At 53.3% G+C, this 26,041-nt stretch overlaps 20 non-coding genes across 20 annotated transcripts; 8 read left to right on the top strand and 12 right to left on the bottom strand.

Annotated features, from left to right (window-relative positions):
• Nucleotides 1-302: 302 nt before the first annotated feature.
• TRNAL-UAA (transfer RNA leucine (anticodon UAA)) lies at nt 303-385 on the bottom strand. Its single transcript has one exon. It is a non-coding gene; the product is annotated as a tRNA-Leu (tRNA).
• Nucleotides 386-1,330: 945 nt separating this feature from the next.
• TRNAE-CUC (transfer RNA glutamic acid (anticodon CUC)) lies at nt 1,331-1,402 on the top strand. The gene has a single exon. It is a non-coding gene; the product is annotated as a tRNA-Glu (tRNA).
• Nucleotides 1,403-2,528: 1,126 nt separating this feature from the next.
• On the bottom strand, nt 2,529-2,611 carry TRNAL-UAA (transfer RNA leucine (anticodon UAA)). Its single transcript has one exon. It is a non-coding gene; the product is annotated as a tRNA-Leu (tRNA).
• A 2,149-nt stretch (nt 2,612-4,760) lies between these two features.
• On the bottom strand, nt 4,761-4,843 carry TRNAL-UAA (transfer RNA leucine (anticodon UAA)). Its single transcript has one exon. It is a non-coding gene; the product is annotated as a tRNA-Leu (tRNA).
• A 945-nt stretch (nt 4,844-5,788) lies between these two features.
• Nucleotides 5,789-5,860, top strand: TRNAE-CUC (transfer RNA glutamic acid (anticodon CUC)). Its single transcript has one exon. It is a non-coding gene; the product is annotated as a tRNA-Glu (tRNA).
• A 1,126-nt stretch (nt 5,861-6,986) lies between these two features.
• TRNAL-UAA (transfer RNA leucine (anticodon UAA)) lies at nt 6,987-7,069 on the bottom strand. The gene has a single exon. It is a non-coding gene; the product is annotated as a tRNA-Leu (tRNA).
• Nucleotides 7,070-8,014: 945 nt separating this feature from the next.
• Nucleotides 8,015-8,086, top strand: TRNAE-CUC (transfer RNA glutamic acid (anticodon CUC)). The gene has a single exon. It is a non-coding gene; the product is annotated as a tRNA-Glu (tRNA).
• Nucleotides 8,087-9,212: 1,126 nt separating this feature from the next.
• TRNAL-UAA (transfer RNA leucine (anticodon UAA)) lies at nt 9,213-9,295 on the bottom strand. Its single transcript has one exon. It is a non-coding gene; the product is annotated as a tRNA-Leu (tRNA).
• Nucleotides 9,296-10,240: 945 nt separating this feature from the next.
• TRNAE-CUC (transfer RNA glutamic acid (anticodon CUC)) lies at nt 10,241-10,312 on the top strand. Its single transcript has one exon. It is a non-coding gene; the product is annotated as a tRNA-Glu (tRNA).
• A 1,126-nt stretch (nt 10,313-11,438) lies between these two features.
• TRNAL-UAA (transfer RNA leucine (anticodon UAA)) lies at nt 11,439-11,521 on the bottom strand. Its single transcript has one exon. It is a non-coding gene; the product is annotated as a tRNA-Leu (tRNA).
• A 2,143-nt stretch (nt 11,522-13,664) lies between these two features.
• Nucleotides 13,665-13,747, bottom strand: TRNAL-UAA (transfer RNA leucine (anticodon UAA)). Its single transcript has one exon. It is a non-coding gene; the product is annotated as a tRNA-Leu (tRNA).
• A 945-nt stretch (nt 13,748-14,692) lies between these two features.
• TRNAE-CUC (transfer RNA glutamic acid (anticodon CUC)) lies at nt 14,693-14,764 on the top strand. Its single transcript has one exon. It is a non-coding gene; the product is annotated as a tRNA-Glu (tRNA).
• A 1,126-nt stretch (nt 14,765-15,890) lies between these two features.
• TRNAL-UAA (transfer RNA leucine (anticodon UAA)) lies at nt 15,891-15,973 on the bottom strand. Its single transcript has one exon. It is a non-coding gene; the product is annotated as a tRNA-Leu (tRNA).
• A 2,143-nt stretch (nt 15,974-18,116) lies between these two features.
• On the bottom strand, nt 18,117-18,199 carry TRNAL-UAA (transfer RNA leucine (anticodon UAA)). Its single transcript has one exon. It is a non-coding gene; the product is annotated as a tRNA-Leu (tRNA).
• A 945-nt stretch (nt 18,200-19,144) lies between these two features.
• On the top strand, nt 19,145-19,216 carry TRNAE-CUC (transfer RNA glutamic acid (anticodon CUC)). The gene has a single exon. It is a non-coding gene; the product is annotated as a tRNA-Glu (tRNA).
• Nucleotides 19,217-20,342: 1,126 nt separating this feature from the next.
• TRNAL-UAA (transfer RNA leucine (anticodon UAA)) lies at nt 20,343-20,425 on the bottom strand. Its single transcript has one exon. It is a non-coding gene; the product is annotated as a tRNA-Leu (tRNA).
• A 945-nt stretch (nt 20,426-21,370) lies between these two features.
• TRNAE-CUC (transfer RNA glutamic acid (anticodon CUC)) lies at nt 21,371-21,442 on the top strand. The gene has a single exon. It is a non-coding gene; the product is annotated as a tRNA-Glu (tRNA).
• Nucleotides 21,443-22,568: 1,126 nt separating this feature from the next.
• Nucleotides 22,569-22,651, bottom strand: TRNAL-UAA (transfer RNA leucine (anticodon UAA)). The gene has a single exon. It is a non-coding gene; the product is annotated as a tRNA-Leu (tRNA).
• Nucleotides 22,652-23,596: 945 nt separating this feature from the next.
• TRNAE-CUC (transfer RNA glutamic acid (anticodon CUC)) lies at nt 23,597-23,668 on the top strand. Its single transcript has one exon. It is a non-coding gene; the product is annotated as a tRNA-Glu (tRNA).
• A 1,126-nt stretch (nt 23,669-24,794) lies between these two features.
• Nucleotides 24,795-24,877, bottom strand: TRNAL-UAA (transfer RNA leucine (anticodon UAA)). The gene has a single exon. It is a non-coding gene; the product is annotated as a tRNA-Leu (tRNA).
• Nucleotides 24,878-26,041: the final 1,164 nt, after the last annotated feature.

Below are 26,041 nucleotides of genomic sequence, written 5' to 3'. Positions count from 1 at the left end.
ATCCGCAAGAGGCGGGTTAACAAATTCCAGTGGCAGGCCCATGTTCCCCAGGAAGCAAGTACTTCCTCCTGCTACCTTCAGTGGGAAAAGACATAGGAGGTGTATTTCTCTAAGCAGGGGCTCTGCGTAGGTGGCACTGCATTGCTTTGGCAAACATCCATGCTAAGTGCAGAGTAGCAGCAGACCCCACAGCTGAGACGTGAATTGGGACTGTTAAGGAAGGGCACTGGGAGGGTGAGGAGGGCAGAGGAAAATGCTTTACAAAAGCATCTGCAAGTTCCTACACACCCACTGAAAACCCATACCAGGGATGGGGCTCGAACCCATGCGGACAACTGTCCATTGGATCTTAAGTCCAACGCCTTAACCACTCGGCCACCCTGGTGAGACCCTAGGTCCTGCCTTACTCAGCTCCCTTTTCATGCTGGCTGCTCCAGCGCAGGCTGTCCAGCAAGAGGTGATTGCAGAGTAAAAAGGCTTTTGCAGGAGGATAAAGGTAATTGCTTATGACAAACACACTGTGTGACACCTAACTTTTCCCCACTCGTACTTTATGGGCAATCTATACAGTGGAGTTAGCTTAGTCACAATAAGGAAGTGAGCAAGGCAGGCTCACAAGAGCATCTCCTCCCTGGTGGTCTAGTGGCTAGGATTCGGCGCTTTCACCGCCGCGGCCCGGGTTCAATTCCCGGTCAGGGAAGATCCCTCTAAGACGTAGACGTGCGTAATTTGTCCACGCAGCTCAGCTTTTTTTAATCGAAGGTCCTTAAAAAGGCACCCCGACCTATAGACGAAAGCAGAGGAAAGGGGCTGGGTCCCCTGTGTCCCAGGTTGCTTTGCTCCCATTGCCCTCAGCCACCTTCATGCGCACGCAGTCCCCCACCCAGTCAGGTGCTCTATGTGGGCGTAAAGTGCAGTACCAGCTCATCAGAAAGGTAAATTGCTGGAAAACCCGGCTGCGATGTATACATCTACTTTGGAGCACTCTTCTCCCTTGCACTCTTGAATCGGTCATTCGCAATGTATTCTTCCAGCAAGCTGAATAACGAGGTAGGTGTGAGAAGGTGTACCAGCTGTCTTTGAGCTATCAGCGGCCACTAGGTGTCCCTCTTGTGATTTCCCGGGGATCCCGATTGTACAGGAATTCGTCGGTTCAGTAGCACGGGGGAGGGGATGGCCTGTGCTTGGAAGTGACAAACAGTCTGGTGGAATCATGAGTGTTTTTTCAAGTTCTGATTCATATTCGCTGTAGAATAAAATATGCTTTCAGCCCCCATGAGCTTTGTCACTAGGAGAGCAGTGTAGGAACTTTTGCTGTATGGCTGTGGGTTCCCTGGTGGTCTAGTGGTTAGGATTCGGCGCTCTCACCGCCGCGGCCCGGGTTCGATTCCCGGTCAGGGAACAGTCCTTCTTCTGCCCTTGAATGCTTTTCCTTCCCGCAGGTCAGGGCTTCTCAAAATGAATTTGCTTTTCTGACAAACAGTTTGCCTAGCATCCCGCAATCTGGCTCCTAATTTGATTTTCGCAAGGTTCCCTTTGAGTTGCTTTCCTCGGCGGGAGGAAAATCTCTTGTGCAAGGCTCTTGAGGAAGTGAGATTCTGTATTCCGAGGTGCGCTTCTTTTCGTAGGCTTCTGACCACATGGTGTGCGGCAGGAAGTCATCTTTGACAGGGACGCAGGCTTTGTCTCCAAATGGCATCCCGGACCCACTGCAACCCACCTTTTTGCTGAAACGGAAGTCTGGTTCAGGGTAAGAAAAAGCTGAGCTGCACGTACCGAAAGCAGCAGAGCCCAGCGGCGGAGAGGGTGTGGCCAGGGCTGTCTGATTTGCATAGTGACCAGTGGCATCTTGAGAATGTACAGGCTTTGGAGCCTAACGGGTGCTGCAGGGGTCTGCCTGGCCGGAGAAATGCCTGTCTGGCGCTCCCCTCAGGACACACGTGTCTTCCGTTCGAGCATGGAGGGTGAGGGACATGGGTCACCCTCATATACAGGGGTGTGGGCATAGGCAGGATGGGGCGTGGGGGACCCGTCAGGGCATTGCCCGTTTGGAAGCCCGTTCGGAAGGCAAGAGGAGGCGGAGGCGGAGGCGGGAATCTCTGCTCAATTTTTTCCCGAGGCCTGGGGACAAGCCTTTGCACATTTGATCCAGCCGGGCCTGCATCAGCAGATCCTGCTCCGATGGCAAGGGAGAGCCTGCAGGTGTAAATCAAAGAAAGGGGAGAAATCCGCAAGAGGCGGGTTAACAAATTCCAGTGGCAGGCCCATGTTCCCCAGGAAGCAAGTACTTCCTCCTGCTCCCTTCAGTGGGAAAAGACATAGGAGGTGTATTTCTCTAAGCAGGGGCTCTGCGTAGGTGGCACTGCATTGCTTTGGGAAGCATCCATGCTAAGTGCAGAGTAGCAGCAGACCCCACAGCTGAGACGTGAATTTGGACTGTTAAGGAAGGGCACTGGGAGGGTGAGGAGGGCAGAGGAAAATGCTTTAAAAAAGCATCTGCAAGTTCCTACACACCCGCTGAAAACCCATACCAGGGATGGGGCTCGAACCCATGCGGACAACTGTCCATTGGATCTTAAGTCCAACGCCTTAACCACTCGGCCACCCTGGTGAGACCCTAGGCCCTGCCTTACTCAGCTCCCTTTTCATGCTGGCTGCTCCAGCGCAGGCTGTCCAGCAAGAGGTGATTGCAGAGTAAAAAGGCTTTTGCAGGAGGATAAAGGTAATTGCTTATGACAAACACACTGTGTGACACCTAACTTTTCCCCACTCGTACTTTATGGGCAATCTATACAGTGGAGTTAGCTTAGTCACAATAAGGAAGTGAGCAAGGCAGGCTCACAAGAGCATCTCCTCCCTGGTGGTCTAGTGGCTAGGATTCGGCGCTTTCACCGCCGCGGCCCGGGTTCGATTCCCGGTCAGGGAAGATCCCTCTAAGACGTAGACGTGCGTAATTTGTCCACGCAGCTCAGCTTTTTTTAATCGAAGGTCCTTAAAAAGGCACCCCGACCTATAGACGAAAGCAGAGGAAAGGGGCTGGGTCCCCTGTGTCCCAGGTTGCTTTGCTCCCATTGCCCTCAGCCACCTTCATGCGCACGCAGTCCCCCACCCAGTCAGGTGCTCTATGTGGGCGTAAAGTGCAGTACCAGCTCATCAGAAAGGTAAATTGCTGGAAAACCCGGCTGCGATGTATACATCTACTTTGGAGCACTCTTCTCCCTTGCACTCTTGAATCGGTCATTCGCAATGTATTCTTCCAGCAAGCTGAATAACGAGGTAGGTGTGAGAAGGTGTACCAGCTGTCTTTGAGCTATCAGCGGCCACTAGGTGTCCCTCTTGTGATTTCCCGGGGATCCCGATTGTACAGGAATTCGTCGGTTCAGTAGCACGGGGGAGGGGATGGCCTGTGCTTGGAAGTGACAAACAGTCTGGTGGAATCATGAGTGTTTTTTCAAGTTCTGATTCATATTCGCTGTAGAATAAAATATGCTTTCAGCCCCCATGAGCTTTGTCACTAGGAGAGCAGTGTAGGAACTTTTGCTGTATGGCTCTGGGTTCCCTGGTGGTCTAGTGGTTAGGATTCTGCGCTCTCACCGCCGCGGCCCGGGTTCGATTCCCGGTCAGGGAACAGTCCTTCTTCTGCCCTTGAATGCTTTTCCTTCCCGCAGGTCAGGGCTTCTCAAAATGAATTTGCTTTTCTGACAAACAGTTTGCCTAGCATCCCGCAATCTGGCTCCTAATTTGATTTTCGCAAGGTTCCCTTTGAGTTGCTTTCCTCGGCGGGAGGAAAATCTCTTGTGCAAGGCTCTTGAGGAAGTGAGATTCTGTATTCCGAGGTGCGCTTCTTTTCGTAGGCTTCTGACCACATGGTGTGCGGCAGGAAGTCATCTTTGACAGGGCCGCAGGCTTTGTCTCCAAATGGCATCCCGGACCCACTGCAACCCACCTTTTTGCTGAAACGGAAGTCTGGTTCAGGGTAAGAAAAAGCTGAGCTGCACGTACCGAAAGCAGCAGAGCCCAGCGGCGGAGAGGGTGTGGCCAGGGCTGTCTGATTTGCATAGTGACCAGTGGCATCTTGGGAATGTACAGGCTTTGGAGCCTAACGGGTGCTGCAGGGGTCTGCCTGGCCGGAGAAATGCCTGTCTGGCGCTCCCCTCAGGACACACGTGTCTTCCGTTCGAGCATGGAGGGTGAGGGACATGGGTCACCCTCATATACAGGGGTGTGGGCATGGGCAGGATGGGGCGTGGGGGACCCGTCAGGGCATTGCCCGTTTGGAAGCCCGTTCGGAAGGCAAGAGGAGGCGGAGGCGGAGGCGGAGGCGGGAATCTCTGCTCAATTTTTTCCCGAGGCCTGGGGACAAGCCTTTGCACATTTGATCCAGCCGGGCCTGCATCAGCAGATCCTGCTCCGATGGCAAGGGAGAGCCTGCAGGTGTAAATCAAAGAAAGGGGAGAAATCCGCAAGAGGCGGGTTAACAAATTCCAGTGGCAGGCCCATGTTCCCCAGGAAGCAAGTACTTCCTCCTGCTCCCTTCAGTGGGAAAAGACATAGGAGGTGTATTTCTCTAAGCAGGGGCTCTGCGTAGGTGGCACTGCATTGCTTTGGGAAGCATCCATGCTAAGTGCAGAGTAGCAGCAGACCCCACAGCTGAGACGTGAATTGGGACTGTTAAGGAAGGGCACTGGGAGGGTGAGGAGGGCAGAGGAAAATGCTTTAAAAAAGCATCTGCAAGTTCCTACACACCCGCTGAAAACCCATACCAGGGATGGGGCTCGAACCCATGCGGACAACTGTCCATTGGATCTTAAGTCCAACGCCTTAACCACTCGGCCACCCTGGTGAGACCCTAGGCCCTGCCTTACTCAGCTCCCTTTTCATGCTGGCTGCTCCAGCGCAGGCTGTCCAGCAAGAGGTGATTGCAGAGTAAAAAGGCTTTTGCAGGAGGATAAAGGTAATTGCTTATGACAAACACACTGTGTGACACCTAACTTTTCCCCACTCGTACTTTATGGGCAATCTATACAGTGGAGTTAGCTTAGTCACAATAAGGAAGTGAGCAAGGCAGGCTCACAAGAGCATCTCCTCCCTGGTGGTCTAGTGGCTAGGATTCGGCGCTTTCACCGCCGCGGCCCGGGTTCGATTCCCGGTCAGGGAAGATCCCTCTAAGACGTAGACGTGTGTAATTTGTCCACGCAGCTCAGCTTTTTTTAATCGAAGGTCCTTAAAAAGGCACCCCGACCTATAGACGAAAGCAGAGGAAAGGGGCTGGGTCCCCTGTGTCCCAGGTTGCTTTGCTCCCATTGCCCTCAGCCACCTTCATGCGCACGCAGTCCCCCACCCAGTCAGGTGCTCTATGTGGGCGTAAAGTGCAGTACCAGCTCATCAGAAAGGTAAATTGCTGGAAAACCCGGCTGCGATGTATACATCTACTTTGGAGCACTCTTCTCCCTTGCACTCTTGAATCGGTCATTCGCAATGTATTCTTCCAGCAAGCTGAATAACGAGGTAGGTGTGAGAAGGTGTACCAGCTGTCTTTGAGCTATCAGCGGCCACTAGGTGTCCCTCTTGTGATTTCCCGGGGATCCCGATTGTACAGGAATTCGTCGGTTCAGTAGCACGGGGGAGGGGATGGCCTGTGCTTGGAAGTGACAAACAGTCTGGTGGAATCATGAGTGTTTTTTCAAGTTCTGATTCATATTCGCTGTAGAATAAAATATGCTTTCAGCCCCCATGAGCTTTGTCACTAGGAGAGCAGTGTAGGAACTTTTGCTGTATGGCTGTGGGTTCCCTGGTGGTCTAGTGGTTAGGATTCGGCGCTCTCACCGCCGCGGCCCGGGTTCGATTCCCGGTCAGGGAACAGTCCTTCTTCTGCCCTTGAATGCTTTTCCTTCCCGCAGGTCAGGGCTTCTCAAAATGAATTTGCTTTTCTGACAAACAGTTTGCCTAGCATCCCGCAATCTGGCTCCTAATTTGATTTTCGCAAGGTTCCCTTTGAGTTGCTTTCCTCGGCGGGAGGAAAATCTCTTGTGCAAGGCTCTTGAGGAAGTGAGATTCTGTATTCCGAGGTGCGCTTCTTTTCGTAGGCTTCTGACCACATGGTGTGCGGCAGGAAGTCATCTTTGACAGGGCCGCAGGCTTTGTCTCCAAATGGCATCCCGGACCCACTGCAACCCACCTTTTTGCTGAAACGGAAGTCTGGTTCAGGGTAAGAAAAAGCTGAGCTGCACGTACCGAAAGCAGCAGAGCCCAGCGGCGGAGAGGGTGTGGCCAGGGCTGTCTGATTTGCATAGTGACCAGTGGCATCTTGGGAATGTACAGGCTTTGGAGCCTAACGGGTGCTGCAGGGGTCTGCCTGGCCGGAGAAATGCCTGTCTGGCGCTCCCCTCAGGACACACGTGTCTTCCGTTCGAGCATGGAGGGTGAGGGACATGGGTCACCCTCATATACAGGGGTGTGGGCATGGGCAGGATGGGGCGTGGGGGACCCGTCAGGGCATTGCCCGTTTGGAAGCCCGTTCGGAAGGCAAGAGGAGGCGGAGGCGGAGGCGGGAATCTCTGCTCAATTTTTTCCCGAGGCCTGGGGACAAGCCTTTGCACATTTGATCCAGCCGGGCCTGCATCAGCAGATCCTGCTCCGATGGCAAGGGAGAGCCTGCAGGTGTAAATCAAAGAAAGGGGAGAAATCCGCAAGAGGCGGGTTAACAAATTCCAGTGGCAGGCCCATGTTCCCCAGGAAGCAAGTACTTCCTCCTGCTACCTTCAGTGGGAAAAGACATAGGAGGTGTATTTCTCTAAGCAGGGGCTCTGCGTAGGTGGCACTGCATTGCTTTGGCAAACATCCATGCTAAGTGCAGAGTAGCAGCAGACCCCACAGCTGAGACGTGAATTGGGACTGTTAAGGAAGGGCACTGGGAGGGTGAGGAGGGCAGAGGAAAATGCTTTACAAAAGCATCTGCAAGTTCCTACACACCCACTGAAAACCCATACCAGGGATGGGGCTCGAACCCATGCGGACAACTGTCCATTGGATCTTAAGTCCAACGCCTTAACCACTCGGCCACCCTGGTGAGACCCTAGGCCCTGCCTTACTCAGCTCCCTTTTCATGCTGGCTGCTCCAGCGCAGGCTGTCCAGCAAGAGGTGATTGCAGAGTAAAAAGGCTTTTGCAGGAGGATAAAGGTAATTGCTTATGACAAACACACTGTGTGACACCTAACTTTTCCCCACTCGTACTTTATGGGCAATCTATACAGTGGAGTTAGCTTAGTCACAATAAGGAAGTGAGCAAGGCAGGCTCACAAGAGCATCTCCTCCCTGGTGGTCTAGTGGCTAGGATTCGGCGCTTTCACCGCCACGGCCCGGGTTCAATTCCCGGTCAGGGAAGATCCCTCTAAGACGTAGACGTGCGTAATTTGTCCACGCAGCTCAGCTTTTTTTAATCGAAGGTCCTTAAAAAGGCACCCCGACCTATAGACGAAAGCAGAGGAAAGGGGCTGGGTCCCCTGTGTCCCAGGTTGCTTTGCTCCCATTGCCCTCAGCCACCTTCATGCGCACGCAGTCCCCCACCCAGTCAGGTGCTCTATGTGGGCGTAAAGTGCAGTACCAGCTCATCAGAAAGGTAAATTGCTGGAAAACCCGGCTGCGATGTATACATCTACTTTGGAGCACTCTTCTCCCTTGCACTCTTGAATCGGTCATTCGCAATGTATTCTTCCAGCAAGCTGAATAACGAGGTAGGTGTGAGAAGGTGTACCAGCTGTCTTTGAGCTATCAGCGGCCACTAGGTGTCCCTCTTGTGATTTCCCGGGGATCCCGATTGTACAGGAATTCGTCGGTTCAGTAGCACGGGGGAGGGGATGGCCTGTGCTTGGAAGTGACAAACAGTCTGGTGGAATCATGAGTGTTTTTTCAAGTTCTGATTCATATTCGCTGTAGAATAAAATATGCTTTCAGCCCCCATGAGCTTTGTCACTAGGAGAGCAGTGTAGGAACTTTTGCTGTATGGCTGTGGGTTCCCTGGTGGTCTAGTGGTTAGGATTCGGCGCTCTCACCGCCGCGGCCCGGGTTCGATTCCCGGTCAGGGAACAGTCCTTCTTCTGCCCTTGAATGCTTTTCCTTCCCGCAGGTCAGGGCTTCTCAAAATGAATTTGCTTTTCTGACAAACAGTTTGCCTAGCATCCCGCAATCTGGCTCCTAATTTGATTTTCGCAAGGTTCCCTTTGAGTTGCTTTCCTCGGCGGGAGGAAAATCTCTTGTGCAAGGCTCTTGAGGAAGTGAGATTCTGTATTCCGAGGTGCGCTTCTTTTCGTAGGCTTCTGACCACATGGTGTGCGGCAGGAAGTCATCTTTGACAGGGACGCAGGCTTTGTCTCCAAATGGCATCCCGGACCCACTGCAACCCACCTTTTTGCTGAAACGGAAGTCTGGTTCAGGGTAAGAAAAAGCTGAGCTGCACGTACCGAAAGCAGCAGAGCCCAGCGGCAGAGAGGGTGTGGCCAGGGCTGTCTGATTTGCATAGTGACCAGTGGCATCTTGGGAATGTACAGGCTTTGGAGCCTAACGGGTGCTGCAGGGGTCTGCCTGGCCGGAGAAATGCCTGTCTGGCGCTCCCCTCAGGACACACGTGTCTTCCGTTCGAGCATGGAGGGTGAGGGACATGGGTCACCCTCATATACAGGGGTGTGGGCATGGGCAGGATGGGGCGTGGGGGACCCGTCAGGGCATTGCCCGTTTGGAAGCCCGTTCGGAAGGCAAGAGGAGGCGGAGGCGGAGGCGGGAATCTCTGCTCAATTTTTTCCCGAGGCCTGGGGACAAGCCTTTGCACATTTGATCCAGCCGGGCCTGCATCAGCAGATCCTGCTCCGATGGCAAGGGAGAGCCTGCAGGTGTAAATCAAAGAAAGGGGAGAAATCCGCAAGAGGCGGGTTAACAAATTCCAGTGGCAGGCCCATGTTCCCCAGGAAGCAAGTACTTCCTCCTGCTACCTTCAGTGGGAAAAGACATAGGAGGTGTATTTCTCTAAGCAGGGGCTCTGCGTAGGTGGCACTGCATTGCTTTGGCAAACATCCATGCTAAGTGCAGAGTAGCAGCAGACCCCACAGCTGAGACGTGAATTGGGACTGTTAAGGAAGGGCACTGGGAGGGTGAGGAGGGCAGAGGAAAATGCTTTACAAAAGCATCTGCAAGTTCCTACACACCCACTGAAAACCCATACCAGGGATGGGGCTCGAACCCATGCGGACAACTGTCCATTGGATCTTAAGTCCAACGCCTTAACCACTCGGCCACCCTGGTGAGACCCTAGGTCCTGCCTTACTCAGCTCCCTTTTCATGCTGGCTGCTCCAGCGCAGGCTGTCCAGCAAGAGGTGATTGCAGAGTAAAAAGGCTTTTGCAGGAGGATAAAGGTAATTGCTTATGACAAACACACTGTGTGACACCTAACTTTTCCCCACTCGTACTTTATGGGCAATCTATACAGTGGAGTTAGCTTAGTCACAATAAGGAAGTGAGCAAGGCAGGCTCACAAGAGCATCTCCTCCCTGGTGGTCTAGTGGCTAGGATTCGGCGCTTTCACCGCCGCGGCCCGGGTTCAATTCCCGGTCAGGGAAGATCCCTCTAAGACGTAGACGTGCGTAATTTGTCCACGCAGCTCAGCTTTTTTTAATCGAAGGTCCTTAAAAAGGCACCCCGACCTATAGACGAAAGCAGAGGAAAGGGGCTGGGTCCCCTGTGTCCCAGGTTGCTTTGCTCCCATTGCCCTCAGCCACCTTCATGCGCACGCAGTCCCCCACCCAGTCAGGTGCTCTATGTGGGCGTAAAGTGCAGTACCAGCTCATCAGAAAGGTAAATTGCTGGAAAACCCGGCTGCGATGTATACATCTACTTTGGAGCACTCTTCTCCCTTGCACTCTTGAATCGGTCATTCGCAATGTATTCTTCCAGCAAGCTGAATAACGAGGTAGGTGTGAGAAGGTGTACCAGCTGTCTTTGAGCTATCAGCGGCCACTAGGTGTCCCTCTTGTGATTTCCCGGGGATCCCGATTGTACAGGAATTCGTCGGTTCAGTAGCACGGGGGAGGGGATGGCCTGTGCTTGGAAGTGACAAACAGTCTGGTGGAATCATGAGTGTTTTTTCAAGTTCTGATTCATATTCGCTGTAGAATAAAATATGCTTTCAGCCCCCATGAGCTTTGTCACTAGGAGAGCAGTGTAGGAACTTTTGCTGTATGGCTGTGGGTTCCCTGGTGGTCTAGTGGTTAGGATTCGGCGCTCTCACCGCCGCGGCCCGGGTTCGATTCCCGGTCAGGGAACAGTCCTTCTTCTGCCCTTGAATGCTTTTCCTTCCCGCAGGTCAGGGCTTCTCAAAATGAATTTGCTTTTCTGACAAACAGTTTGCCTAGCATCCCGCAATCTGGCTCCTAATTTGATTTTCGCAAGGTTCCCTTTGAGTTGCTTTCCTCGGCGGGAGGAAAATCTCTTGTGCAAGGCTCTTGAGGAAGTGAGATTCTGTATTCCGAGGTGCGCTTCTTTTCGTAGGCTTCTGACCACATGGTGTGCGGCAGGAAGTCATCTTTGACAGGGACGCAGGCTTTGTCTCCAAATGGCATCCCGGACCCACTGCAACCCACCTTTTTGCTGAAACGGAAGTCTGGTTCAGGGTAAGAAAAAGCTGAGCTGCACGTACCGAAAGCAGCAGAGCCCAGCGGCGGAGAGGGTGTGGCCAGGGCTGTCTGATTTGCATAGTGACCAGTGGCATCTTGGGAATGTACAGGCTTTGGAGCCTAACGGGTGCTGCAGGGGTCTGCCTGGCCGGAGAAATGCCTGTCTGGCGCTCCCCTCAGGACACACGTGTCTTCCGTTCGAGCATGGAGGGTGAGGGACATGGGTCACCCTCATATACAGGGGTGTGGGCATAGGCAGGATGGGGCGTGGGGGACCCGTCAGGGCATTGCCCGTTTGGAAGCCCGTTCGGAAGGCAAGAGGAGGCGGAGGCGGAGGCGGGAATCTCTGCTCAATTTTTTCCCGAGGCCTGGGGACAAGCCTTTGCACATTTGATCCAGCCGGGCCTGCATCAGCAGATCCTGCTCCGATGGCAAGGGAGAGCCTGCAGGTGTAAATCAAAGAAAGGGGAGAAATCCGCAAGAGGCGGGTTAACAAATTCCAGTGGCAGGCCCATGTTCCCCAGGAAGCAAGTACTTCCTCCTGCTCCCTTCAGTGGGAAAAGACATAGGAGGTGTATTTCTCTAAGCAGGGGCTCTGCGTAGGTGGCACTGCATTGCTTTGGGAAGCATCCATGCTAAGTGCAGAGTAGCAGCAGACCCCACAGCTGAGACGTGAATTTGGACTGTTAAGGAAGGGCACTGGGAGGGTGAGGAGGGCAGAGGAAAATGCTTTAAAAAAGCATCTGCAAGTTCCTACACACCCGCTGAAAACCCATACCAGGGATGGGGCTCGAACCCATGCGGACAACTGTCCATTGGATCTTAAGTCCAACGCCTTAACCACTCGGCCACCCTGGTGAGACCCTAGGCCCTGCCTTACTCAGCTCCCTTTTCATGCTGGCTGCTCCAGCGCAGGCTGTCCAGCAAGAGGTGATTGCAGAGTAAAAAGGCTTTTGCAGGAGGATAAAGGTAATTGCTTATGACAAACACACTGTGTGACACCTAACTTTTCCCCACTCGTACTTTATGGGCAATCTATACAGTGGAGTTAGCTTAGTCACAATAAGGAAGTGAGCAAGGCAGGCTCACAAGAGCATCTCCTCCCTGGTGGTCTAGTGGCTAGGATTCGGCGCTTTCACCGCCGCGGCCCGGGTTCGATTCCCGGTCAGGGAAGATCCCTCTAAGACGTAGACGTGCGTAATTTGTCCACGCAGCTCAGCTTTTTTTAATCGAAGGTCCTTAAAAAGGCACCCCGACCTATAGACGAAAGCAGAGGAAAGGGGCTGGGTCCCCTGTGTCCCAGGTTGCTTTGCTCCCATTGCCCTCAGCCACCTTCATGCGCACGCAGTCCCCCACCCAGTCAGGTGCTCTATGTGGGCGTAAAGTGCAGTACCAGCTCATCAGAAAGGTAAATTGCTGGAAAACCCGGCTGCGATGTATACATCTACTTTGGAGCACTCTTCTCCCTTGCACTCTTGAATCGGTCATTCGCAATGTATTCTTCCAGCAAGCTGAATAACGAGGTAGGTGTGAGAAGGTGTACCAGCTGTCTTTGAGCTATCAGCGGCCACTAGGTGTCCCTCTTGTGATTTCCCGGGGATCCCGATTGTACAGGAATTCGTCGGTTCAGTAGCACGGGGGAGGGGATGGCCTGTGCTTGGAAGTGACAAACAGTCTGGTGGAATCATGAGTGTTTTTTCAAGTTCTGATTCATATTCGCTGTAGAATAAAATATGCTTTCAGCCCCCATGAGCTTTGTCACTAGGAGAGCAGTGTAGGAACTTTTGCTGTATGGCTCTGGGTTCCCTGGTGGTCTAGTGGTTAGGATTCTGCGCTCTCACCGCCGCGGCCCGGGTTCGATTCCCGGTCAGGGAACAGTCCTTCTTCTGCCCTTGAATGCTTTTCCTTCCCGCAGGTCAGGGCTTCTCAAAATGAATTTGCTTTTCTGACAAACAGTTTGCCTAGCATCCCGCAATCTGGCTCCTAATTTGATTTTCGCAAGGTTCCCTTTGAGTTGCTTTCCTCGGCGGGAGGAAAATCTCTTGTGCAAGGCTCTTGAGGAAGTGAGATTCTGTATTCCGAGGTGCGCTTCTTTTCGTAGGCTTCTGACCACATGGTGTGCGGCAGGAAGTCATCTTTGACAGGGCCGCAGGCTTTGTCTCCAAATGGCATCCCGGACCCACTGCAACCCACCTTTTTGCTGAAACGGAAGTCTGGTTCAGGGTAAGAAAAAGCTGAGCTGCACGTACCGAAAGCAGCAGAGCCCAGCGGCGGAGAGGGTGTGGCCAGGGCTGTCTGATTTGCATAGTGACCAGTGGCATCTTGGGAATGTACAGGCTTTGGAGCCTAACGGGTGCTGCAGGGGTCTGCCTGGCCGGAGAAATGCCTGTCTGGCGCTCCCCTCAGGACACACGTGTCTTCCGTTCGAGCATGGAGGGTGAGGGACATGGGTCACCCTCATATACAGGGGTGTGGGCATGGGCAGGATGGGGCGTGGGGGACCCGTCAGGGCATTGCCCGTTTGGAAGCCCGTTCGGAAGGCAAGAGGAGGCGGAGGCGGAGGCGGGAATCTCTGCTCAATTTTTTCCCGAGGCCTGGGGACAAGCCTTTGCACATTTGATCCAGCCGGGCCTGCATCAGCAGATCCTGCTCCGATGGCAAGGGAGAGCCTGCAGGTGTAAATCAAAGAAAGGGGAGAAATCCGCAAGAGGCGGGTTAACAAATTCCAGTGGCAGGCCCATGTTCCCCAGGAAGCAAGTACTTCCTCCTGCTACCTTCAGTGGGAAAAGACATAGGAGGTGTATTTCTCTAAGCAGGGGCTCTGCGTAGGTGGCACTGCATTGCTTTGGCAAACATCCATGCTAAGTGCAGAGTAGCAGCAGACCCCACAGCTGAGACGTGAATTGGGACTGTTAAGGAAGGGCACTGGGAGGGTGAGGAGGGCAGAGGAAAATGCTTTACAAAAGCATCTGCAAGTTCCTACACACCCACTGAAAACCCATACCAGGGATGGGGCTCGAACCCATGCGGACAACTGTCCATTGGATCTTAAGTCCAACGCCTTAACCACTCGGCCACCCTGGTGAGACCCTAGGTCCTGCCTTACTCAGCTCCCTTTTCATGCTGGCTGCTCCAGCGCAGGCTGTCCAGCAAGAGGTGATTGCAGAGTAAAAAGGCTTTTGCAGGAGGATAAAGGTAATTGCTTATGACAAACACACTGTGTGACACCTAACTTTTCCCCACTCGTACTTTATGGGCAATCTATACAGTGGAGTTAGCTTAGTCACAATAAGGAAGTGAGCAAGGCAGGCTCACAAGAGCATCTCCTCCCTGGTGGTCTAGTGGCTAGGATTCGGCGCTTTCACCGCCGCGGCCCGGGTTCAATTCCCGGTCAGGGAAGATCCCTCTAAGACGTAGACGTGCGTAATTTGTCCACGCAGCTCAGCTTTTTTTAATCGAAGGTCCTTAAAAAGGCACCCCGACCTATAGACGAAAGCAGAGGAAAGGGGCTGGGTCCCCTGTGTCCCAGGTTGCTTTGCTCCCATTGCCCTCAGCCACCTTCATGCGCACGCAGTCCCCCACCCAGTCAGGTGCTCTATGTGGGCGTAAAGTGCAGTACCAGCTCATCAGAAAGGTAAATTGCTGGAAAACCCGGCTGCGATGTATACATCTACTTTGGAGCACTCTTCTCCCTTGCACTCTTGAATCGGTCATTCGCAATGTATTCTTCCAGCAAGCTGAATAACGAGGTAGGTGTGAGAAGGTGTACCAGCTGTCTTTGAGCTATCAGCGGCCACTAGGTGTCCCTCTTGTGATTTCCCGGGGATCCCGATTGTACAGGAATTCGTCGGTTCAGTAGCACGGGGGAGGGGATGGCCTGTGCTTGGAAGTGACAAACAGTCTGGTGGAATCATGAGTGTTTTTTCAAGTTCTGATTCATATTCGCTGTAGAATAAAATATGCTTTCAGCCCCCATGAGCTTTGTCACTAGGAGAGCAGTGTAGGAACTTTTGCTGTATGGCTGTGGGTTCCCTGGTGGTCTAGTGGTTAGGATTCGGCGCTCTCACCGCCGCGGCCCGGGTTCGATTCCCGGTCAGGGAACAGTCCTTCTTCTGCCCTTGAATGCTTTTCCTTCCCGCAGGTCAGGGCTTCTCAAAATGAATTTGCTTTTCTGACAAACAGTTTGCCTAGCATCCCGCAATCTGGCTCCTAATTTGATTTTCGCAAGGTTCCCTTTGAGTTGCTTTCCTCGGCGGGAGGAAAATCTCTTGTGCAAGGCTCTTGAGGAAGTGAGATTCTGTATTCCGAGGTGCGCTTCTTTTCGTAGGCTTCTGACCACATGGTGTGCGGCAGGAAGTCATCTTTGACAGGGACGCAGGCTTTGTCTCCAAATGGCATCCCGGACCCACTGCAACCCACCTTTTTGCTGAAACGGAAGTCTGGTTCAGGGTAAGAAAAAGCTGAGCTGCACGTACCGAAAGCAGCAGAGCCCAGCGGCGGAGAGGGTGTGGCCAGGGCTGTCTGATTTGCATAGTGACCAGTGGCATCTTGGGAATGTACAGGCTTTGGAGCCTAACGGGTGCTGCAGGGGTCTGCCTGGCCGGAGAAATGCCTGTCTGGCGCTCCCCTCAGGACACACGTGTCTTCCGTTCGAGCATGGAGGGTGAGGGACATGGGTCACCCTCATATACAGGGGTGTGGGCATAGGCAGGATGGGGCGTGGGGGACCCGTCAGGGCATTGCCCGTTTGGAAGCCCGTTCGGAAGGCAAGAGGAGGCGGAGGCGGAGGCGGGAATCTCTGCTCAATTTTTTCCCGAGGCCTGGGGACAAGCCTTTGCACATTTGATCCAGCCGGGCCTGCATCAGCAGATCCTGCTCCGATGGCAAGGGAGAGCCTGCAGGTGTAAATCAAAGAAAGGGGAGAAATCCGCAAGAGGCGGGTTAACAAATTCCAGTGGCAGGCCCATGTTCCCCAGGAAGCAAGTACTTCCTCCTGCTCCCTTCAGTGGGAAAAGACATAGGAGGTGTATTTCTCTAAGCAGGGGCTCTGCGTAGGTGGCACTGCATTGCTTTGGGAAGCATCCATGCTAAGTGCAGAGTAGCAGCAGACCCCACAGCTGAGACGTGAATTTGGACTGTTAAGGAAGGGCACTGGGAGGGTGAGGAGGGCAGAGGAAAATGCTTTAAAAAAGCATCTGCAAGTTCCTACACACCCGCTGAAAACCCATACCAGGGATGGGGCTCGAACCCATGCGGACAACTGTCCATTGGATCTTAAGTCCAACGCCTTAACCACTCGGCCACCCTGGTGAGACCCTAGGCCCTGCCTTACTCAGCTCCCTTTTCATGCTGGCTGCTCCAGCGCAGGCTGTCCAGCAAGAGGTGATTGCAGAGTAAAAAGGCTTTTGCAGGAGGATAAAGGTAATTGCTTATGACAAACACACTGTGTGACACCTAACTTTTCCCCACTCGTACTTTATGGGCAATCTATACAGTGGAGTTAGCTTAGTCACAATAAGGAAGTGAGCAAGGCAGGCTCACAAGAGCATCTCCTCCCTGGTGGTCTAGTGGCTAGGATTCGGCGCTTTCACCGCCGCGGCCCGGGTTCGATTCCCGGTCAGGGAAGATCCCTCTAAGACGTAGACGTGCGTAATTTGTCCACGCAGCTCAGCTTTTTTTAATCGAAGGTCCTTAAAAAGGCACCCCGACCTATAGACGAAAGCAGAGGAAAGGGGCTGGGTCCCCTGTGTCCCAGGTTGCTTTGCTCCCATTGCCCTCAGCCACCTTCATGCGCACGCAGTCCCCCACCCAGTCAGGTGCTCTATGTGGGCGTAAAGTGCAGTACCAGCTCATCAGAAAGGTAAATTGCTGGAAAACCCGGCTGCGATGTATACATCTACTTTGGAGCACTCTTCTCCCTTGCACTCTTGAATCGGTCATTCGCAATGTATTCTTCCAGCAAGCTGAATAACGAGGTAGGTGTGAGAAGGTGTACCAGCTGTCTTTGAGCTATCAGCGGCCACTAGGTGTCCCTCTTGTGATTTCCCGGGGATCCCGATTGTACAGGAATTCGTCGGTTCAGTAGCACGGGGGAGGGGATGGCCTGTGCTTGGAAGTGACAAACAGTCTGGTGGAATCATGAGTGTTTTTTCAAGTTCTGATTCATATTCGCTGTAGAATAAAATATGCTTTCAGCCCCCATGAGCTTTGTCACTAGGAGAGCAGTGTAGGAACTTTTGCTATATGGCTCTGGGTTCCCTGGTGGTCTAGTGGTTAGGATTCTGCGCTCTCACCGCCGCGGCCCGGGTTCGATTCCCGGTCAGGGAACAGTCCTTCTTCTGCCCTTGAATGCTTTTCCTTCCCGCAGGTCAGGGCTTCTCAAAATGAATTTGCTTTTCTGACAAACAGTTTGCCTAGCATCCCGCAATCTGGCTCCTAATTTGATTTTCGCAAGGTTCCCTTTGAGTTGCTTTCCTCGGCGGGAGGAAAATCTCTTGTGCAAGGCTCTTGAGGAAGTGAGATTCTGTATTCCGAGGTGCGCTTCTTTTCGTAGGCTTCTGACCACATGGTGTGCGGCAGGAAGTCATCTTTGACAGGGCCGCAGGCTTTGTCTCCAAATGGCATCCCGGACCCACTGCAACCCACCTTTTTGCTGAAACGGAAGTCTGGTTCAGGGTAAGAAAAAGCTGAGCTGCACGTACCGAAAGCAGCAGAGCCCAGCGGCGGAGAGGGTGTGGCCAGGGCTGTCTGATTTGCATAGTGACCAGTGGCATCTTGGGAATGTACAGGCTTTGGAGCCTAACGGGTGCTGCAGGGGTCTGCCTGGCCGGAGAAATGCCTGTCTGGCGCTCCCCTCAGGACACACGTGTCTTCCGTTCGAGCATGGAGGGTGAGGGACATGGGTCACCCTCATATACAGGGGTGTGGGCATGGGCAGGATGGGGCGTGGGGGACCCGTCAGGGCATTGCCCGTTTGGAAGCCCGTTCGGAAGGCAAGAGGAGGCGGAGGCGGAGGCGGGAATCTCTGCTCAATTTTTTCCCGAGGCCTGGGGACAAGCCTTTGCACATTTGATCCAGCCGGGCCTGCATCAGCAGATCCTGCTCCGATGGCAAGGGAGAGCCTGCAGGTGTAAATCAAAGAAAGGGGAGAAATCCGCAAGAGGCGGGTTAACAAATTCCAGTGGCAGGCCCATGTTCCCCAGGAAGCAAGTACTTCCTCCTGCTACCTTCAGTGGGAAAAGACATAGGAGGTGTATTTCTCTAAGCAGGGGCTCTGCGTAGGTGGCACTGCATTGCTTTGGCAAACATCCATGCTAAGTGCAGAGTAGCAGCAGACCCCACAGCTGAGACGTGAATTGGGACTGTTAAGGAAGGGCACTGGGAGGGTGAGGAGGGCAGAGGAAAATGCTTTACAAAAGCATCTGCAAGTTCCTACACACCCACTGAAAACCCATACCAGGGATGGGGCTCGAACCCATGCGGACAACTGTCCATTGGATCTTAAGTCCAACGCCTTAACCACTCGGCCACCCTGGTGAGACCCTAGGTCCTGCCTTACTCAGCTCCCTTTTCATGCTGGCTGCTCCAGCGCAGGCTGTCCAGCAAGAGGTGATTGCAGAGTAAAAAGGCTTTTGCAGGAGGATAAAGGTAATTGCTTATGACAAACACACTGTGTGACACCTAACTTTTCCCCACTCGTACTTTATGGGCAATCTATACAGTGGAGTTAGCTTAGTCACAATAAGGAAGTGAGCAAGGCAGGCTCACAAGAGCATCTCCTCCCTGGTGGTCTAGTGGCTAGGATTCGGCGCTTTCACCGCCGCGGCCCGGGTTCAATTCCCGGTCAGGGAAGATCCCTCTAAGACGTAGACGTGCGTAATTTGTCCACGCAGCTCAGCTTTTTTTAATCGAAGGTCCTTAAAAAGGCACCCCGACCTATAGACGAAAGCAGAGGAAAGGGGCTGGGTCCCCTGTGTCCCAGGTTGCTTTGCTCCCATTGCCCTCAGCCACCTTCATGCGCACGCAGTCCCCCACCCAGTCAGGTGCTCTATGTGGGCGTAAAGTGCAGTACCAGCTCATCAGAAAGGTAAATTGCTGGAAAACCCGGCTGCGATGTATACATCTACTTTGGAGCACTCTTCTCCCTTGCACTCTTGAATCGGTCATTCGCAATGTATTCTTCCAGCAAGCTGAATAACGAGGTAGGTGTGAGAAGGTGTACCAGCTGTCTTTGAGCTATCAGCGGCCACTAGGTGTCCCTCTTGTGATTTCCCGGGGATCCCGATTGTACAGGAATTCGTCGGTTCAGTAGCACGGGGGAGGGGATGGCCTGTGCTTGGAAGTGACAAACAGTCTGGTGGAATCATGAGTGTTTTTTCAAGTTCTGATTCATATTCGCTGTAGAATAAAATATGCTTTCAGCCCCCATGAGCTTTGTCACTAGGAGAGCAGTGTAGGAACTTTTGCTGTATGGCTGTGGGTTCCCTGGTGGTCTAGTGGTTAGGATTCGGCGCTCTCACCGCCGCGGCCCGGGTTCGATTCCCGGTCAGGGAACAGTCCTTCTTCTGCCCTTGAATGCTTTTCCTTCCCGCAGGTCAGGGCTTCTCAAAATGAATTTGCTTTTCTGACAAACAGTTTGCCTAGCATCCCGCAATCTGGCTCCTAATTTGATTTTCGCAAGGTTCCCTTTGAGTTGCTTTCCTCGGCGGGAGGAAAATCTCTTGTGCAAGGCTCTTGAGGAAGTGAGATTCTGTATTCCGAGGTGCGCTTCTTTTCGTAGGCTTCTGACCACATGGTGTGCGGCAGGAAGTCATCTTTGACAGGGACGCAGGCTTTGTCTCCAAATGGCATCCCGGACCCACTGCAACCCACCTTTTTGCTGAAACGGAAGTCTGGTTCAGGGTAAGAAAAAGCTGAGCTGCACGTACCGAAAGCAGCAGAGCCCAGCGGCGGAGAGGGTGTGGCCAGGGCTGTCTGATTTGCATAGTGACCAGTGGCATCTTGGGAATGTACAGGCTTTGGAGCCTAACGGGTGCTGCAGGGGTCTGCCTGGCCGGAGAAATGCCTGTCTGGCGCTCCCCTCAGGACACACGTGTCTTCCGTTCGAGCATGGAGGGTGAGGGACATGGGTCACCCTCATATACAGGGGTGTGGGCATAGGCAGGATGGGGCGTGGGGGACCCGTCAGGGCATTGCCCGTTTGGAAGCCCGTTCGGAAGGCAAGAGGAGGCGGAGGCGGAGGCGGGAATCTCTGCTCAATTTTTTCCCGAGGCCTGGGGACAAGCCTTTGCACATTTGATCCAGCCGGGCCTGCATCAGCAGATCCTGCTCCGATGGCAAGGGAGAGCCTGCAGGTGTAAATCAAAGAAAGGGGAGAAATCCGCAAGAGGCGGGTTAACAAATTCCAGTGGCAGGCCCATGTTCCCCAGGAAGCAAGTACTTCCTCCTGCTCCCTTCAGTGGGAAAAGACATAGGAGGTGTATTTCTCTAAGCAGGGGCTCTGCGTAGGTGGCACTGCATTGCTTTGGGAAGCATCCATGCTAAGTGCAGAGTAGCAGCAGACCCCACAGCTGAGACGTGAATTTGGACTGTTAAGGAAGGGCACTGGGAGGGTGAGGAGGGCAGAGGAAAATGCTTTAAAAAAGCATCTGCAAGTTCCTACACACCCGCTGAAAACCCATACCAGGGATGGGGCTCGAACCCATGCGGACAACTGTCCATTGGATCTTAAGTCCAACGCCTTAACCACTCGGCCACCCTGGTGAGACCCTAGGCCCTGCCTTACTCAGCTCCCTTTTCATGCTGGCTGCTCCAGCGCAGGCTGTCCAGCAAGAGGTGATTGCAGAGTAAAAAGGCTTTTGCAGGAGGATAAAGGTAATTGCTTATGACAAACACACTGTGTGACACCTAACTTTTCCCCACTCGTACTTTATGGGCAATCTATACAGTGGAGTTAGCTTAGTCACAATAAGGAAGTGAGCAAGGCAGGCTCACAAGAGCATCTCCTCCCTGGTGGTCTAGTGGCTAGGATTCGGCGCTTTCACCGCCGCGGCCCGGGTTCGATTCCCGGTCAGGGAAGATCCCTCTAAGACGTAGACGTGCGTAATTTGTCCACGCAGCTCAGCTTTTTTTAATCGAAGGTCCTTAAAAAGGCACCCCGACCTATAGACGAAAGCAGAGGAAAGGGGCTGGGTCCCCTGTGTCCCAGGTTGCTTTGCTCCCATTGCCCTCAGCCACCTTCATGCGCACGCAGTCCCCCACCCAGTCAGGTGCTCTATGTGGGCGTAAAGTGCAGTACCTGCTCATCAGAAAGGTAAATTGCTGGAAAACCCGGCTGCGATGTATACATCTACTTTGGAGCACTCTTCTCCCTTGCACTCTTGAATCGGTCATTCGCAATGTATTCTTCCAGCAAGCTGAATAACGAGGTAGGTGTGAGAAGGTGTACCAGCTGTCTTTGAGCTATCAGCGGCCACTAGGTGTCCCTCTTGTGATTTCCCGGGGATCCCGATTGTACAGGAATTCGTCGGTTCAGTAGCACGGGGGAGGGGATGGCCTGTGCTTGGAAGTGACAAACAGTCTGGTGGAATCATGAGTGTTTTTTCAAGTTCTGATTCATATTCGCTGTAGAATAAAATATGCTTTCAGCCCCCATGAGCTTTGTCACTAGGAGAGCAGTGTAGGAACTTTTGCTGTATGGCTGTGGGTTCCCTGGTGGTCTAGTGGTTAGGATTCGGCGCTCTCACCGCCGCGGCCCGGGTTCGATTCCCGGTCAGGGAACAGTCCTTCTTCTGCCCTTGAATGCTTTTCCTTCCCGCAGGTCAGGGCTTCTCAAAATGAATTTGCTTTTCTGACAAACAGTTTGCCTAGCATCCCGCAATCTGGCTCCTAATTTGATTTTCGCAAGGTTCCCTTTGAGTTGCTTTCCTCGGCGGGAGGAAAATCTCTTGTGCAAGGCTCTTGAGGAAGTGAGATTCTGTATTCCGAGGTGCGCTTCTTTTCGTAGGCTTCTGACCACATGGTGTGCGGCAGGAAGTCATCTTTGACAGGGCCGCAGGCTTTGTCTCCAAATGGCATCCCGGACCCACTGCAACCCACCTTTTTGCTGAAACGGAAGTCTGGTTCAGGGTAATAAAAAGCTGAGCTGCACGTACCGAAAGCAGCAGAGCCCAGCGGCGGAGAGGGTGTGGCCAGGGCTGTCTGATTTGCATAGTGACCAGTGGCATCTTGGGAATGTACAGGCTTTGGAGCCTAACGGGTGCTGCAGGGGTCTGCCTGGCCGGAGAAATGCCTGTCTGGCGCTCCCCTCAGGACACACGTGTCTTCCGTTCGAGCATGGAGGGTGAGGGACATGGGTCACCCTCATATACAGGGGTGTGGGCATGGGCAGGATGGGGCGTGGGGGACCCGTCAGGGCATTGCCCGTTTGGAAGCCCGTTCGGAAGGCAAGAGGAGGCGGAGGCGGAGGCGGGAATCTCTGCTCAATTTTTTCCCGAGGCCTGGGGACAAGCCTTTGCACATTTGATCCAGCCGGGCCTGCATCAGCAGATCCTGCTCCGATGGCAAGGGAGAGCCTGCAGGTGTAAATCAAAGAAAGGGGAGAAATCCGCAAGAGGCGGGTTAACAAATTCCAGTGGCAGGCCCATGTTCCCCAGGAAGCAAGTACTTCCTCCTGCTACCTTCAGTGGGAAAAGACATAGGAGGTGTATTTCTCTAAGCAGGGGCTCTGCGTAGGTGGCACTGCATTGCTTTGGCAAACATCCATGCTAAGTGCAGAGTAGCAGCAGACCCCACAGCTGAGACGTGAATTGGGACTGTTAAGGAAGGGCACTGGGAGGGTGAGGAGGGCAGAGGAAAATGCTTTACAAAAGCATCTGCAAGTTCCTACACACCCACTGAAAACCCATACCAGGGATGGGGCTCGAACCCATGCGGACAACTGTCCATTGGATCTTAAGTCCAACGCCTTAACCACTCGGCCACCCTGGTGAGACCCTAGGTCCTGCCTTACTCAGCTCCCTTTTCATGCTGGCTGCTCCAGCGCAGGCTGTCCAGCAAGAGGTGATTGCAGAGTAAAAAGGCTTTTGCAGGAGGATAAAGGTAATTGCTTATGACAAACACACTGTGTGACACCTAACTTTTCCCCACTCGTACTTTATGGGCAATCTATACAGTGGAGTTAGCTTAGTCACAATAAGGAAGTGAGCAAGGCAGGCTCACAAGAGCATCTCCTCCCTGGTGGTCTAGTGGCTAGGATTCGGCGCTTTCACCGCCGCGGCCCGGGTTCAATTCCCGGTCAGGGAAGATCCCTCTAAGACGTAGACGTGCGTAATTTGTCCACGCAGCTCAGCTTTTTTTAATCGAAGGTCCTTAAAAAGGCACCCCGACCTATAGACGAAAGCAGAGGAAAGGGGCTGGGTCCCCTGTGTCCCAGGTTGCTTTGCTCCCATTGCCCTCAGCCACCTTCATGCGCACGCAGTCCCCCACCCAGTCAGGTGCTCTATGTGGGCGTAAAGTGCAGTACCAGCTCATCAGAAAGGTAAATTGCTGGAAAACCCGGCTGCGATGTATACATCTACTTTGGAGCACTCTTCTCCCTTGCACTCTTGAATCGGTCATTCGCAATGTATTCTTCCAGCAAGCTGAATAACGAGGTAGGTGTGAGAAGGTGTACCAGCTGTCTTTGAGCTATCAGCGGCCACTAGGTGTCCCTCTTGTGATTTCCCGGGGATCCCGATTGTACAGGAATTCGTCGGTTCAGTAGCACGGGGGAGGGGATGGCCTGTGCTTGGAAGTGACAAACAGTCTGGTGGAATCATGAGTGTTTTTTCAAGTTCTGATTCATATTCGCTGTAGAATAAAATATGCTTTCAGCCCCCATGAGCTTTGTCACTAGGAGAGCAGTGTAGGAACTTTTGCTGTATGGCTGTGGGTTCCCTGGTGGTCTAGTGGTTAGGATTCGGCGCTCTCACCGCCGCGGCCCGGGTTCGATTCCCGGTCAGGGAACAGTCCTTCTTCTGCCCTTGAATGCTTTTCCTTCCCGCAGGTCAGGGCTTCTCAAAATGAATTTGCTTTTCTGACAAACAGTTTGCCTAGCATCCCGCAATCTGGCTCCTAATTTGATTTTCGCAAGGTTCCCTTTGAGTTGCTTTCCTCGGCGGGAGGAAAATCTCTTGTGCAAGGCTCTTGAGGAAGTGAGATTCTGTATTCCGAGGTGCGCTTCTTTTCGTAGGCTTCTGACCACATGGTGTGCGGCAGGAAGTCATCTTTGACAGGGACGCAGGCTTTGTCTCCAAATGGCATCCCGGACCCACTGCAACCCACCTTTTTGCTGAAACGGAAGTCTGGTTCAGGGTAAGAAAAAGCTGAGCTGCACGTACCGAAAGCAGCAGAGCCCAGCGGCGGAGAGGGTGTGGCCAGGGCTGTCTGATTTGCATAGTGACCAGTGGCATCTTGAGAATGTACAGGCTTTGGAGCCTAACGGGTGCTGCAGGGGTCTGCCTGGCCGGAGAAATGCCTGTCTGGCGCTCCCCTCAGGACACACGTGTCTTCCGTTCGAGCATGGAGGGTGAGGGACATGGGTCACCCTCATATACAGGGGTGTGGGCATAGGCAGGATGGGGCGTGGGGGACCCGTCAGGGCATTGCCCGTTTGGAAGCCCGTTCGGAAGGCAAGAGGAGGCGGAGGCGGAGGCGGGAATCTCTGCTCAATTTTTTCCCGAGGCCTGGGGACAAGCCTTTGCACATTTGATCCAGCCGGGCCTGCATCAGCAGATCCTGCTCCGATGGCAAGGGAGAGCCTGCAGGTGTAAATCAAAGAAAGGGGAGAAATCCGCAAGAGGCGGGTTAACAAATTCCAGTGGCAGGCCCATGTTCCCCAGGAAGCAAGTACTTCCTCCTGCTCCCTTCAGTGGGAAAAGACATAGGAGGTGTATTTCTCTAAGCAGGGGCTCTGCGTAGGTGGCACTGCATTGCTTTGGGAAGCATCCATGCTAAGTGCAGAGTAGCAGCAGACCCCACAGCTGAGACGTGAATTTGGACTGTTAAGGAAGGGCACTGGGAGGGTGAGGAGGGCAGAGGAAAATGCTTTAAAAAAGCATCTGCAAGTTCCTACACACCCGCTGAAAACCCATACCAGGGATGGGGCTCGAACCCATGCGGACAACTGTCCATTGGATCTTAAGTCCAACGCCTTAACCACTCGGCCACCCTGGTGAGACCCTAGGCCCTGCCTTACTCAGCTCCCTTTTCATGCTGGCTGCTCCAGCGCAGGCTGTCCAGCAAGAGGTGATTGCAGAGTAAAAAGGCTTTTGCAGGAGGATAAAGGTAATTGCTTATGACAAACACACTGTGTGACACCTAACTTTTCCCCACTCGTACTTTATGGGCAATCTATACAGTGGAGTTAGCTTAGTCACAATAAGGAAGTGAGCAAGGCAGGCTCACAAGAGCATCTCCTCCCTGGTGGTCTAGTGGCTAGGATTCGGCGCTTTCACCGCCGCGGCCCGGGTTCGATTCCCGGTCAGGGAAGATCCCTCTAAGACGTAGACGTGCGTAATTTGTCCACGCAGCTCAGCTTTTTTTAATCGAAGGTCCTTAAAAAGGCACCCCGACCTATAGACGAAAGCAGAGGAAAGGGGCTGGGTCCCCTGTGTCCCAGGTTGCTTTGCTCCCATTGCCCTCAGCCACCTTCATGCGCACGCAGTCCCCCACCCAGTCAGGTGCTCTATGTGGGCGTAAAGTGCAGTACCAGCTCATCAGAAAGGTAAATTGCTGGAAAACCCGGCTGCGATGTATACATCTACTTTGGAGCACTCTTCTCCCTTGCACTCTTGAATCGGTCATTCGCAATGTATTCTTCCAGCAAGCTGAATAACGAGGTAGGTGTGAGAAGGTGTACCAGCTGTCTTTGAGCTATCAGCGGCCACTAGGTGTCCCTCTTGTGATTTCCCGGGGATCCCGATTGTACAGGAATTCGTCGGTTCAGTAGCACGGGGGAGGGGATGGCCTGTGCTTGGAAGTGACAAACAGTCTGGTGGAATCATGAGTGTTTTTTCAAGTTCTGATTCATATTCGCTGTAGAATAAAATATGCTTTCAGCCCCCATGAGCTTTGTCACTAGGAGAGCAGTGTAGGAACTTTTGCTGTATGGCTCTGGGTTCCCTGGTGGTCTAGTGGTTAGGATTCTGCGCTCTCACCGCCGCGGCCCGGGTTCGATTCCCGGTCAGGGAACAGTCCTTCTTCTGCCCTTGAATGCTTTTCCTTCCCGCAGGTCAGGGCTTCTCAAAATGAATTTGCTTTTCTGACAAACAGTTTGCCTAGCATCCCGCAATCTGGCTCCTAATTTGATTTTCGCAAGGTTCCCTTTGAGTTGCTTTC

Source organism: Triturus cristatus, chromosome 5_2 (assembly GCF_964204655.1).
Source record: "Triturus cristatus chromosome 5_2, aTriCri1.1, whole genome shotgun sequence".
NCBI lineage: Eukaryota > Metazoa > Chordata > Amphibia > Caudata > Salamandridae > Triturus > Triturus cristatus.
The sequence above is the reverse complement of the archived record's forward strand: the minus strand, read 5'-3'. Positions and strand labels throughout refer to the sequence as shown.